Here is a 13,693-nt window from a genome sequence, read left to right on the forward strand (position 1 = left end):
GAACGAGACCAAAAAGGAGAGAGGCAAAGCAGACGTATGTTCTCTGGTTTTTTTTTTTTTTTTTTTTTTTTTATTTGCAACGGCTGAGAGAGACAATGTGCAAATTAGGTTTAGTTTTATGATTTTTTAAATTGATTTAAGTGGATAGGATTGAGTTGGGTGGGCTGGGCTGGACTTAGTTAATTTATTTAGTTAAAATTGCTTCACTTAATTTTGTTTGGTTAAATTAGATGTATTAGTTAATTTTCTTTGGATTTTGATTTGTGTATTTTACTTGTAAATTTTTAATTGTATTTTTTTGTAGATGGACTCTCACTGTGGAATTTTTACAAATCTTCTTAGTGACGATTCGTCGTTGTATGATGAAGGCTGTAATTTGAATCCAATCGTAGAAACCGAAAATATTGTTAATGTTGTAGGTCTGCGTAAATAAAAAAAGTCAACGAAGTTATCAAAAAGATCGACGAATTTTACAACCGATGAAGATATTTGTATTACCTCAATATGGAACCGATCAAAATGCAACAACATTTTGGGGAAGAATTTATGATGAATTCATAATTAATATGGATCAAAGCGGACACACCGAGCAAAGCATAAAAAGTCGTTGGCAAGATATTAATGCTCAATGTGCAAAGTTCATTGGTTATCTTAATCAAATTAACAATCGACATCAATCCGGTCACACGGATCATGATAGGGTAAATTTTTTGATTTTTTTTTATAATGTATATTTATATTATTATACTTTATATTTGAATCTTTTGGCTGATAGTTGCGAGAAGCTAGAGAACTATATGCTGCTAACAACGGGAAAAGACAATTTAAATTTGAACATTGTTTCAATATTCTAAAGCAAGAGAAGAAGTGGCTCGATGCTTCAAATAAGCAAGCAAATGTAGAAGATATTCCTATATCTTCAGAAGATAACAATGAATCTTTTGTCAACAAAGATTGACCTTTAGGTAACAAATCATCAAAAGAACATCTCAAGAGAAAACAAGGAAGAACAGAAGGCGGAGCATCATCTACAATGCCGGTGTCACTTATAAATGAGCATTGGGAAATAAAGATAGCGATGGAACGCGAAAGATGTGATCAACGCGAGAGGCTCATAGCATTACATCAAAAGGCAACAAATGACGACGAAGAGCGTAAACGTATGGATGGAGACCGAGTAGAGATTGATATTATGAATAAAGACACTACGGAAATGGAAGAGACTGAGGCAGCTTATTAGAAAATGAAAAAAAAACGAAATATTGAGAATGAATGGTTCAGTATAATTATTTTAGGTATTTCGCATTGTTAAATAGAATTTTTAATGTCTCTAGATTTTTAATATTTACTGTATTTGCGGCTTTATCTATTATAAAAAGTAATTTTGAATTCATTATGTTCTTTTACTTATTCAAAACTGCAAAACATATAAATAAATTTGACAAGAATTAGATAAACTTTGCATCAATAATACATGAAATTGCATAAAGACTTAGTAGATGATAAAATGAATTAACATCTTAATAAAATGATACATACAAAATAACATAGTACCAGACACATATTTTAGGTTTATAATGAAATCAACAAAAATAACATACATAATAAGAACATTGGTTACAATTGACAAACAATACTATTCTTCACCGTGCAAATTCCACAAATGCTCAACAAGATCATGCTTGAGTCGGGAATGAGTAGTACGATCCCGAATTTGGTGATGAGTTTGAATAAACTCCGTAAACTCATTTGTATGTTCATGTGATGGTGTAACATTTGGAGTAACATGATCAAAATCAATGCCACCTGGACCACTTTCATCCTCAATGATCATGTTATGCATTATAATGCATGCCTTCATTATATTACTTAATGTCTCCTCATCCCAAAATCATGCCGGCCCACGCACTATATTAAAACGAGCTTGTAATACTCCAAAGGTCCGCTCTACGTCTTTTCTCGCAGCTTCTTGGGATTGTGCAAAATATTTTGCCTTTAAATCTATTGGAGCTGGTATTGTCTTCACGAAAGTAGCCCATGATGGGTAAATTCCATTTGCTAGATAATAGCCCATACGATAATCATTTCCATTAACTGTGAAATTTACTGGGGGAGCACGACCATTTGATAATGCCGAGAAGATAAGAGATCTTTCAAGAACATTAATATCGTTAAGTGAGTCGGGCATTCCAAAAAAGGCATGTCATATCCAAAGATTGTGTGATGCAACCGCCTCTAATATAATGGTTGGTGTACGAAAATGACCCGAGTACATATCTTGCCATGCGGTTGGACAATTTTTCCATTCCCAATGCATACAATCGATACTTCCAATCATTCCTGGAAATCCACGTTGCTCGTTGAATTGGAGCAGCCGGGACAGATCGACCGCATTTGGTGCTCTTAAATATTGTTCACCAAAAACGGCAACAATTGCTTTTACAAAATGGTGTAAACTCTCAATAGCAGTGCTTTCTCCTATGCGTATGTTGTCATCCAGTATATCAGCAGGAACTCCATAAGCAAGTATTCTATATGCAGCAATTACTTTTTGAAGACTTGATAAACCAGGGACCTCTCCTGCATTATTTCTTTGGACGAAATAGTGATCGTATGCTTCGACATTAGAAATAATTCTACAAAATAGAGGTTTGTGCATACGAAACCTTCTCCTGAAATAAACATCATGATATACAGGATTATCAGCGAAATAATCACGATAAAGTCTATTATAACCTTCAACTCTGTTGCGATGAATAACCCTTCTACCCGGAACTGAACCACGGCGACGCTTGCATTGTTTTTCTCTCTCAACTTCCTCCTCTTCCATTGCTTCTAAGAGCATTTCAAGATCATCTGAATCAGAGTCGGTTAAGAAAGCATTTAGAACGGCGGAATCACGATGCATACTGAAATAAATAGAAAAAATATGATAAAAATTGTGAATGATAAAAACTGTGAAGGAATGTAAGTTTTTAAAGATCCAATATAGAAAATAAATCTTATCGAAAATCTTGACAATGAATTGTAAGTTGACACGTGGCAACCAAAATATTATAGATATGAAATCTTATCGGAAATATGTATTTAAATTGGTTGAATTGGATAAATTAATATATTTAAAATTGATGATCCATTTGATGTTTTATTGTTGGAGTGGAAGACATTTATTCAAAAAACTAAAACACTATAGCAATAATCAAAAGACATTTGAGTATTCATTTTGTATTACCATTGTTGGAGTTGCCCTAATGGGATATATTTAAGGCCCGTTTGATAGGTGCTTAATGACCTCTGAATGGCAAAAAATGCTGATTCGGTTAGCAACATCTTTATAAGAGTGTTTGGTAAGATAATCTGAATGAAGCCACTAATTGATGGCCGATTCGGCCCAAATAATTGAACTTATTCATTCAGCAGTACGTTGAATGGATTTTAGACTATCTTATCCATGTTGTGCTTTAAGTGTTTGAACCACCTTTTTCTTTAAGTCTTCCTCAAATAATTTTATTGTTTAGTATTGGGTGAATCAAGCTATTCCCCCATGTAGGCAATTCATTGAATTTTAGGCTGCACTTCTTTCCATGTAGTTATTAATTTACTTTTTTGTTTTTTTCTTGAAAATATATATAAGTTGAAACAATGCTTAATTTCTTGACAAATACATTGTTTATCATAATATGACGGATATTAATATGCAGTATTTTTTAATATATAGTTTCTAAGAAAGTATAAGATAAGTTAATTATTATAAAGTAAAATTTCATTTTTCTCTCTTTTTATTACATATTTAATGAAAACCTATGGCCATGCTAGAGATTTATATTATTTATATACGTATTTCATAGTAAGAATATAATCTAATATATTTTAAAGCACAGTTCATAATTCAAAAAGAAAAAAGCACAATTCAAAAGAAATATATTAATATATCCAGTGAAATATTATTGATAATTAAACTAATAAAATCAAATTGCACAATTTTGAAGGACAATATAGTAAAATAACAACATTTAAATATAAAAATAATACAATTATCAAACAAACTTAAACATTCAACATTCAGTATTCAGACACCGCTCTTAATCGTTCAGACGACTATTCAGCATTCAGTGTTCAGTGCTTAATTTTATCAAATGGGTTATATGACAACATTATCAATTGCCATTTTAATGAGATAATTTTTCCGCCGTTAAGGGGGATAAGAAGCCGATTCTGTATAATAGGAAATGATCTTTGTCTCAAAATTCATTTGCAACAATTTTAATGTGTAAGAGGCGGATGCATTTATCGATAAAATGGCAACTTGAAATTATTACATATGTTGCAAATGAGTGTAAGAGAAAATGTCCAAAAAGGACACATTGCACATTATATTTTGCCATGAAAGTCTTATAAACAATTATCCTCGAAGGACAAATTTCACATTGGGATTGCATCGTGATCCCTAAATGGATGAAAAATAATTATGGTACACAACTAGTCAATAATACTTTGATACGAACCCCGTAGAACTCGTTACGGGACCCTAATACCCTACGCGGAAGCAAGATCGAAAACATCCAAAAACAAAGATTCAAAGGGGTGGAACCGCGACCCGTTGCCTATAAAGAGGCAAGAACCTTGGTATGTGAAGACCCCACAATCGATTGTGAAAGATCGATTGGTAAGTCGGGGTGAACAAACGGAATCCACCGATTTGTTCGAAGAGTTCTTAAAGAACCAAAGAGAATATTCTCAATTAAATCATCAAAATTCGTCCTCTAAAATAAGTCAAATTGGCAACCTATTTATAAGGTCTAAAAAGACTCCTTTTTCACAAGGAAAAGGACTCCTACCTAAACTATAATAAGGAAATAAATAAATAAGCAAATCCTAACCATAAAAGACTCTAAAATAATAAAAACATAATAAAACCTAAATTAAAAACGTGCATAATTAAATAAGATAACTTGATCTTCAAATCGACTTCTCGATCACCCTTCTTAACTCGCGACATTGGGATGTGCACGTGCATGCAATTAAAGCTCAATTTCGACACTGTTCCACTTCGAATATCTCTTTGCTCAAAACATGAAAGTTGTAGATCTTTCAGTTATCTTTCCGAATCATTTTGAATTAGATTAAATGGATCTCAGATGCGAGAGTTATAACTCGAATGGTAAACTCTGCCAGAATAGGCGAGAATCTCGGGATGCATGGAATTCGACTTGTCCAACGAATTTTCCTCTTCCTTTTCTTCCAATTCCAAACCATCAACTCTTCAATGGTCTTATTCAACCCTTTACTCTCCAAGGAAAGCTCGAATAATGTCTTTAAACTCGTACACTTTCGCGTCTTCCAATTCTTCGTCATGGAGCATCTCTGGATCGTATCATACTTTGTACATATAAGAGGGGATATATATATATATATATATATATATATATATATGTTGGTTCGATCGACTAACACTCCAAGAAGTGGGTGAATATCGTGTAACTAAAATCTACTAGTGCTAGTACCATCATACTCTTGTCCTACTACTTATCTCATTCGATGAAAGAATTCATCTTAAAGACGATGTTAGGAGACGCCTCAACCAATATCCATTACTATGATTTCAGAAATTTTTGCCAGCTATGGTGGCATGAATGAAATCCATATCTGGATGAGAAAATCATTGATGATTACACGGTAGCTACCAAGATCATTTTAAATCGAACCATTAAGTGCCAATAAAGAGTTGATTGGCAAATAAATCATGGTTAGCTTGCAAATAAAGAGTCGAATTTGATAAACGTAGCGTTAAAGAGTAAAAATATTAAATAATATTAATTTCTTGGCGACGAAACGTTAAAGAAACGTCGCAAGGAAAATTATTAGAACAAAAATATCTTTTTGGCAACGAATTGGCTATAAACGTCGCCATGTTCAAACTTTTTTTAAAAAAAATCTATTTTTTTGTTGCGACTATAGTGTATAAAATGTCGCCGAATAATTAGTGAAAAAATCCCCCCTCTTTTAGCGACAGTTCCCTAGTAAAACGTCGCCAATGCATTTAGTTTTTTTTTTTTTTTGCTCGCGAAGAAAACCTTAATAACGTCGCCAATTGATTCCTTTTCGTCTCAATTTGCTACGGTTTATTAGAAATCTTAACCAAAACTTTAATTAGGATACAAGCTCTAATTTTATTTCCTCTCTTCTCTAACTCGCTTTTTCTTTCTTTCTCTCAATCTCTCACAGTCCGCCCTCCACCTCCGCCTCCGCCTCTGTCGTCCGCCTTCCGCGTTCGCCCTCTGCCGTCCTCATTTTTTTGTCAAATATCCGTCCAGCTCTGTACGGCGGCGCTGCCGCCTCCATCTTCTCCCTACGGCCTCGTTCATCTATGGCTAGGCCTCTGTAACTTCCTCCTCTCTAGTTAGCCCTCAACAGCCACAAAAAGGTAATCTTTCTTGCCCTAAACTTTTTTTTCTTTGGTTTGAAATCCTAATAAAATTGGCTATGGTTAGCACAATTGGATATATACATAGTTCTGAGATTGTTTTTTGAAAAATGGGATTTATACTTAGTATTTTCCGAAAATATTGTGTGAATAATTTTTGAAACTCCAATGAAATTGAAAATAATTGTGTGAATGAAGAGTGAAACTCCATCAGGCTACTATTTAAAATTATTACGTAAATATGAGCAAACTCTTGATTTGCACTTCGTATATGTTCAACTTTAATTTAGTTTTAATTTTTGCATATAATCTTGACTTGATAGAATAAAAAAAAAAGTTTGTTTAATTTGAAGCCCTCGCAATTTCTAGGTGTACTTGCTAAATAAAGAATGCCAAAAGATAGGAGTTGGATTTTGTTACACGATTGTCGGTTGGAAATATTTCAAAAGGGTTGTGTGGAATTATGAATTCTGCTTTTGCTAACTGTGATGCTGATAATAAAATAAGATTTCCTTGTAGAGATTGTAAGTGTCGTAAGTGGAGGGATCGTGAATTTGTGCATAAGCATTTACTTTGGAGGGGTTGGGATAAACTTTATGGGCAACGCCGATGGACTCTACATCAAGAGTCTGAAAAAGATTACAATGGCGATGAAATGAACAATACTAATGTTGTAGACGTTCCTGAAGTTGCAGTTCTAAATGAATATGACGGTGTTTGCGTTGATGTTGGTGATAACATGGATAATTTATTGCATGCATGTCTTAATCAAGGTCAACAAGATCCACTTGAAGAACCCACCCCATAAATCGATGATTTTTGTTAACTCATTGAAGAGTGGTGCATCCCCGTTTATGATGGATGCCGTGTATATACTAAACTTTCCTATATCATGGAGTTTTACAAAATTAAATCTCGAGGCAAAATGAGTGATAATACATTTACTGGGACACTTCAGTAAATCAGGAAGCTTAATTTTTTAAATATACCTGAAACTTTTAATGAAGTTAAGAAGCTCATCAGTAAATTGGGGTATTGTTATGTCAAGATTGATGCGTGTGAAAATGACTGCATGTTGTTTTGTAAGGATGACTTGAACTTAAATGCACGCAAAGTGTGTAATGCTTCAGGATGGAAGAATCTCGTAGGAAACCATCCGAGTTCTTCAACCGCTCAACGCAAAAGGGTACGAAAAAAAGTTTTACGACACTTCCCATTGATTTTGCGGCTTAAGCGGCTATTTGTATGTGAGAAATCAGCAATTAAAATGAGATGGCACGCTGAGTCTCGGTGTAACGATAGGGTTCTTAGGCACCCAGGTGATTCTGATGCGTGGAAAGAGTTTGACAAGAAGCACGAGTCATTCTCTTTGGACCCTCGAAATGTAAGGCATGGGTTGGCTACAGATGGTTTTAATACATTTGGATCGTTGAGTAGCAAGCATAGCACATGGCCTGTAATTCTAATGATCAACTTACCACCAAATATGTGCATACAATGTTCTCATATGATGATGTCATTGCTTATTTCTGGTCCTAAAGGCCTGAAAAATGGGATTGATGTTTATTTACAACCCTTGATCGACGAGCTTAATGAGTTGTGGGTATCTAGGATAAAACTTTTTATGTGTCCACGAGGCATTACTTTATTTTGCGAGCGGCACTTTTGTGGACTGTCAACGACTTCCCGGCACTTGGTAACTTGTCAGGGTGGAGCACTGTTGGGAATCAGGCACGTGTACGCAGCGGAAAAAATAAATTTATATGAAAAACGAATTTAATCATATAAACTCGTACTCGATAATAGCAATTAATTGCGTACCTTAATGCTTCCAGCGTTAATTATAAACAAACATGCATATAATTAATTCACTAAGTAAATCACGTAGCATGCTCGAAGTAAATCACATATCATGCATAAACATATTCATAACATCATTCATGAAAAGCGGTAAAGCATATATAAACATATAATTTAATCATATTAAAATAATACTAGTTAATATAATCGGATTTGAAAATTACCTCTTGAAGCGAGAGGCAAACTTTCGGAATTGACGCAAACTGCCACAGAAACCAATCCGTGCAGTCGGGAGAAGCGGCGACGACGACGGACGGGCGGGGCACCGGCGGCGGGTGTGATTCACGCAATGTCTTCAAGAGGCGCGTGAAGGCGCATGCGGCAGCGGTTCGGCGACGGAGTTTCGGCAGTTCGATTCATTTGTCTTCCTCCTCTCGGATTTCACCTCGTATACCGAATTCAGCTGATTCGTGGCACTAGACAAGCAAAAGTTACAATAAAATGGAAGAATAATAAAAGGAAAAAGCTATTGAAGAACAAACGGCGCGTGGGCGCCGATTTCCGACGGCGGCGGACCGGCGGAGATGGCAGCAGACTAGGGTTGAGCGGCTAGGGTTTTTTCACACTTGTGCACAAGACGTATAAATCTTGTATATATAGTGTCTTGTATACAAGACCTAACATGCTTAAGTTAGACCGGGCCCAACAACTTAAGTCCGTTAGTCTTTCTTTGCTCGTTTCTCATAAACCAATGATCGGAAAATTATAAAAATTATACTTTTGGAATCATTGAAACGTCCTCGTCATTACGAATGCCAGTTCTCGATTTCCAATTTCTAAAACTGGAAACCCTAACAGTGGAACTGCTAAATTTGGAAACTTCCCAATTTAGAAAGTTCACTAAGATAAATGCCTAGTTCTTTCCTTTTCTTATTCTCATTCATAATCTCCTATTATGAACGTTGGATTCAATCATATTGACTTCTAATTATGCAGAGATTAAACATTTTTATCTTTGACCGTTTATTCAAAGAACTCAAGTACACAAGCAGTGTTGACCCTCGATGCTTCAGGTGTAAGATAATGTTGAGTGTAGAATTTACACTCAATACGTTTACTTTACGTTGATCTTTTGTTTAGATAATTATATTTGTGCTTTAATTGATTGATTTTGTGTTTTATAGGTGAAAAATGTGAAATAGGTGTCCATGAAGGAAAAAACATTAAAAAGAAAGGAAAAAGTTGCAAATAAGGAAATAAATCAAATTGGAAGAAGGAATCTCGCCACAACTTTGGCAGTGTTCACCATTTCGAGCATATCTCTCTCATACAAACTTCAAATCAGCTGAATTTGGCGGCATCGGAAAGCTAATGTCAAGGGCTACCATTCTTATTCACGCAACATTCCAGATTCGGACTCCAACATGGACAAAATCGAAGAACAAATCCTGATGGGGGAAAGTGGTTGAAATTGATTCCTATTAGGTTTCCACTACTTCCTTATCAAGAAAAGCGTATAAAAGCAACAAGTCTCTACACCATAAGCACGAAACTTTTACACCACAAAATGAAGAACGAAGATCAACAAAGACTCAAGCATAGTTTTTCTTATTTATTTTATTTATTCTTTACTTATCATAAGAATTACGAGTAGCTAAGTTTTTAATCTAGGATTTTGTTGGAACCCTATGTGGTGATTCGAACCTATTTTTCTAATATTATGCAAGTTTAATTCCATGATTATTTCTTCTATCTGATCTTATTTAGTACATGAACCTAGCTAATTTATGTTACTATGTGTTATTATTAGAATTGAATCGACCGATCATTTTAATAATTAGAACAGGGATAGAAGAGCCTTCGAGTAGTTTTCACTGGATGAGTGTGTTGATTGCATGTGGTGTCGTAGACATACAGATATAACCTTAGGTAGCCATCTACGGGACTTATTAGTTAATGATTTATTCATAATTGGTTTGCATAGACATATAGTGAACCGTTTATGAATAATAGACTCATAATACACGCGACAGTGGGTTATGAGTAATTTAGTGTCTCGGGTTAATAATCCGGAATCGTAACTTGCATGATAGAGGTTTAATTGGGGATGAATTATCTCATAGGGGGAAGATAAAATCCTAGATCCATTTTTATGTTGATATTTTCTCGTGTTTATTTGCTTTTATAATTAGATTAATTATTTAGTTGACTAAATTTGACAACCTTGCGTAGGCTGGATACAAATCATAATTGTTCGAATTTGGTACTTAGGATTAGATAATTTGAGTATTCCGTGTGAGATCGACATCCGACTCTCACGAGTCCACTTTTACTACTTGTTTGTGATACGTGGACTTGCGTGTTAGATATTTAGCCCAACAGATAGCCATGGAGTTAAACTAGTTGTGGGTCCACAACTCTTTGTGGTTTAAACTCGTCCCTAGAGTTATAATTAGGATGAAGCTCGTTTCAACTTAATCACCCAACGAATCAAGATTGGCGTCTAATAACTACGCATCATGATTCCCTAGATACAAATGAAGTGCCTTCAAGAACCGTGTGATATAGTTAACGTACAGTACGATCCCTTCGATACATATGTCCCGATTCAACTAGAGACATTGGTTCATTGAGACCTCCTTTATAGTTCAGTAACTGTGCGATCGTTCTAAGTGTTGTAATTGGTACGTGCATGACTTAGAGAATCACATTACCTAATAATCACTTAGTCAGCTCTGGCCAAAGACTTGAAGATTACAAACTATAAGAATACACAGGACATCCAAAACTATTTTAGAGACCGAATCCCCGACTACAATGCACTGACCTCCCACTAGATTTCGGACTGCATGAACACTGGCCCTTGGCGGTCCTCGGTGGAACTCAGGGATAGGTCACGATACAGTTGGTTCTCTAGTGAAGTCACAGTAATGTCTAGGTCTTAATGACTAATAGTGTACAACTATATCATAGATATCTCTACTCAATTATTGAAAACCACTTAGAGATTTCTAGGATGAGGGAGTTCAGTGAACTCGTCAACTTACTTGCACCCACTTATGTATGCCGATATCACAATATCGTTTACAGATGAGACGCGGTACACATACACTAAGGGCTAGTCTCTCAATGGGAAATGTCGATATCCTCACTGGTGGCGTAACTTTTCGACTAGGAACACGGTGTAACAGTTATAATACTTAAGTAAATATCTCAGGATCCTAATAGATCAAATATAAGTAATTATAATAACTGTAAGGACTATATCTATGTTTAGCAAGGGACAAATATATATAATGTCAAAAGGTGTTTTATCATTAATACGAAAAAGGATTATTTAATACAAGAATAAATGAAAGACCATAGTCACGTGTTGGCTTGTTGGTCACCTACTCTAACAAACACTAGTGGCTATCTTGCTTGCCCTAGTTGTGTAGAAAACACTGTGTCCGAACGTATGTACAAGTCAAACAAACAATGTTATATGGGTCATAGTCATTTTTCTGAAGAAGGGGGTGGGGGTCCACCCCCACCTTCGGGAGATGAGGTGTTATAAAAAACGGAGGGAATCAATGTAATATTTGACGTAGGCCAAGTGGTGCATCGAGATTCCCAATGGATAAAGAAGATAATTTTATTCCAATTGTCGTATTCGAAAAATAATCTCATACGACACAATCTTAATGTCATGCATATTAAGAAGAATGTTGGGGAATTATTACTTAGGTGGTTATTAAATATTATTGGCAGAAATGACAGTTTCGACAATGCTAAAGAGGACATTGAAAAAATTGAAAAGCCACCGTTGGGCAAGTCCGGTCCTTGATTTCTCAATCTCGTTCCAAAATTAGGAATGTATCGGAAGTTGTCTGCCCAATCAAAAAAAAACAGTTTGTGATGTTATAGCAAATGTAAAGGTTCCTAACAGCTATGCATCTAATATAGCCCGTTGTTTTGGTGAAGACAAAGTAGGGGGATTAAAGAGCCATGACTATCTCGTACTAATGCAATAGTTGCTTCCATTGGCAATTCGCAATGTGGGGTTACCAAAAAAGTTGTCTAGTACCATAATCCAATTGTGCAGTTTGTTTCGAGAATTGTGTTCCAAAACAAACTCAGCTAAAGATTTTTTTAAACTGCACTCTGATATTGCAAGAATCTTGTGTGATCTTGAGAGATTGTTTCACCTGGCGTTCTTTATGATGTATTTGTCGGTTCATCTAGCTCATGAAGCAATGGTTGTCGGACCGGTGAATTATCGATGGATGTATCCGATAGAGAGGTATTTATAATTTTTTAAATGCTAATGCATTTTCTAATAATTTGAAATTATTGTATTTTATATTTTATAAAAATAAATTTCAACCTCAGATACTTGGGTCGCTTAAAGTCATTTGTACGGAATAAAAAGTGCCCCGAGGGTTCGATTGTTGAATGCTACATCGCTGACGAGTGCTTAACTTTTTGCTCATTGTACATAGAAAATTCATCTATGAATATTTGTGACGATGAAAAACAAGGCAATGAAGTGCGACCTAAGTACATAACGCTTAGTTATGATGAAATGGAAAAAGGCGCACATCTATTGTCTTTTTAACTATGATGAAGTTCAACCTTACATTGAGTAAGTCACTTGATAAAATTTTGTTAGTACTATTTTCATTTGATTTCCACTTAAAAAAAATACACTAATCCTTTTAGGGAGCATTTCGAAACCATTAAGAATAAAATATCGACAAGTGACCATGCTTACCTATGGCGCATTCAGCAATTACAAGAAAAATAATTTCGTTATTGGTTCCAGTCCTATGTAAGTGTTCGATTTGACTTGAACTTCCTTTGCAAAATGTTTTTAAAAAAGTAATAATATTTAATTGGTAACGAAATAGGTGCAAGGAAAGAGTGAACTATCTGAAGATCTGAAAGCCTTAGCTTGTTCACCTCAATTTCGAGTGAAGACTTTTAAGAGATTTGAAGTGCAAGGATTTATGTTCCACACAAAATCATCTGAAGAGTCTCTTTTAACTCCAAATAGTGGTGTTTTTGTCAAAGTAAAGACTACTAGTTTCGCGAGCTCAAAGGATAAATCTCCGAAAGAAGACGATGTAGGGTACTACGGCGTAATAAAAGACATCATTGAACTTCCATTTGTTGTAGGTACAAAAAAGGTCGTGTTGTTATTGGGCTAATATTCGCATGAATAAGACGGATGGTTTAGGATTATACTTGTGAACTTAACAAAACCAGATGTAAAAGCAAGTCCTTTTGTTATGCCAAGTCAAGTATTGCAAGCATTCTACATTGAGGATCCGCAAGATAAGCCATGGATGGTTCCTATTGTTATTAAACCAAGGGACAACTTTGCTTTGAGTCATGATGATCCTACTGCGGTTGAAGATAATGTTATGAGATACTTCCTATAAACCATGACATAAATGTTATAGATGATATTTTTGTTGATCAAATATT

The 13,693-nt window shown here is 35.1% G+C and overlaps 1 pseudogene; it reads right to left on the bottom strand.

Moving 5' to 3' along the window:
- Window positions 1-1,857: 1,857 nt before the first annotated feature.
- LOC148770536 (uncharacterized) lies at window positions 1,858-2,953 on the bottom strand (annotated as a pseudogene).
- Window positions 2,954-13,693: the final 10,740 nt, after the last annotated feature.

Source organism: Erythranthe guttata, chromosome 5 (assembly GCF_056151865.1).
Source record: "Erythranthe guttata isolate IM_541 chromosome 5, IM_541, whole genome shotgun sequence".
Taxonomy (NCBI): domain Eukaryota; kingdom Viridiplantae; phylum Streptophyta; class Magnoliopsida; order Lamiales; family Phrymaceae; genus Erythranthe; species Erythranthe guttata.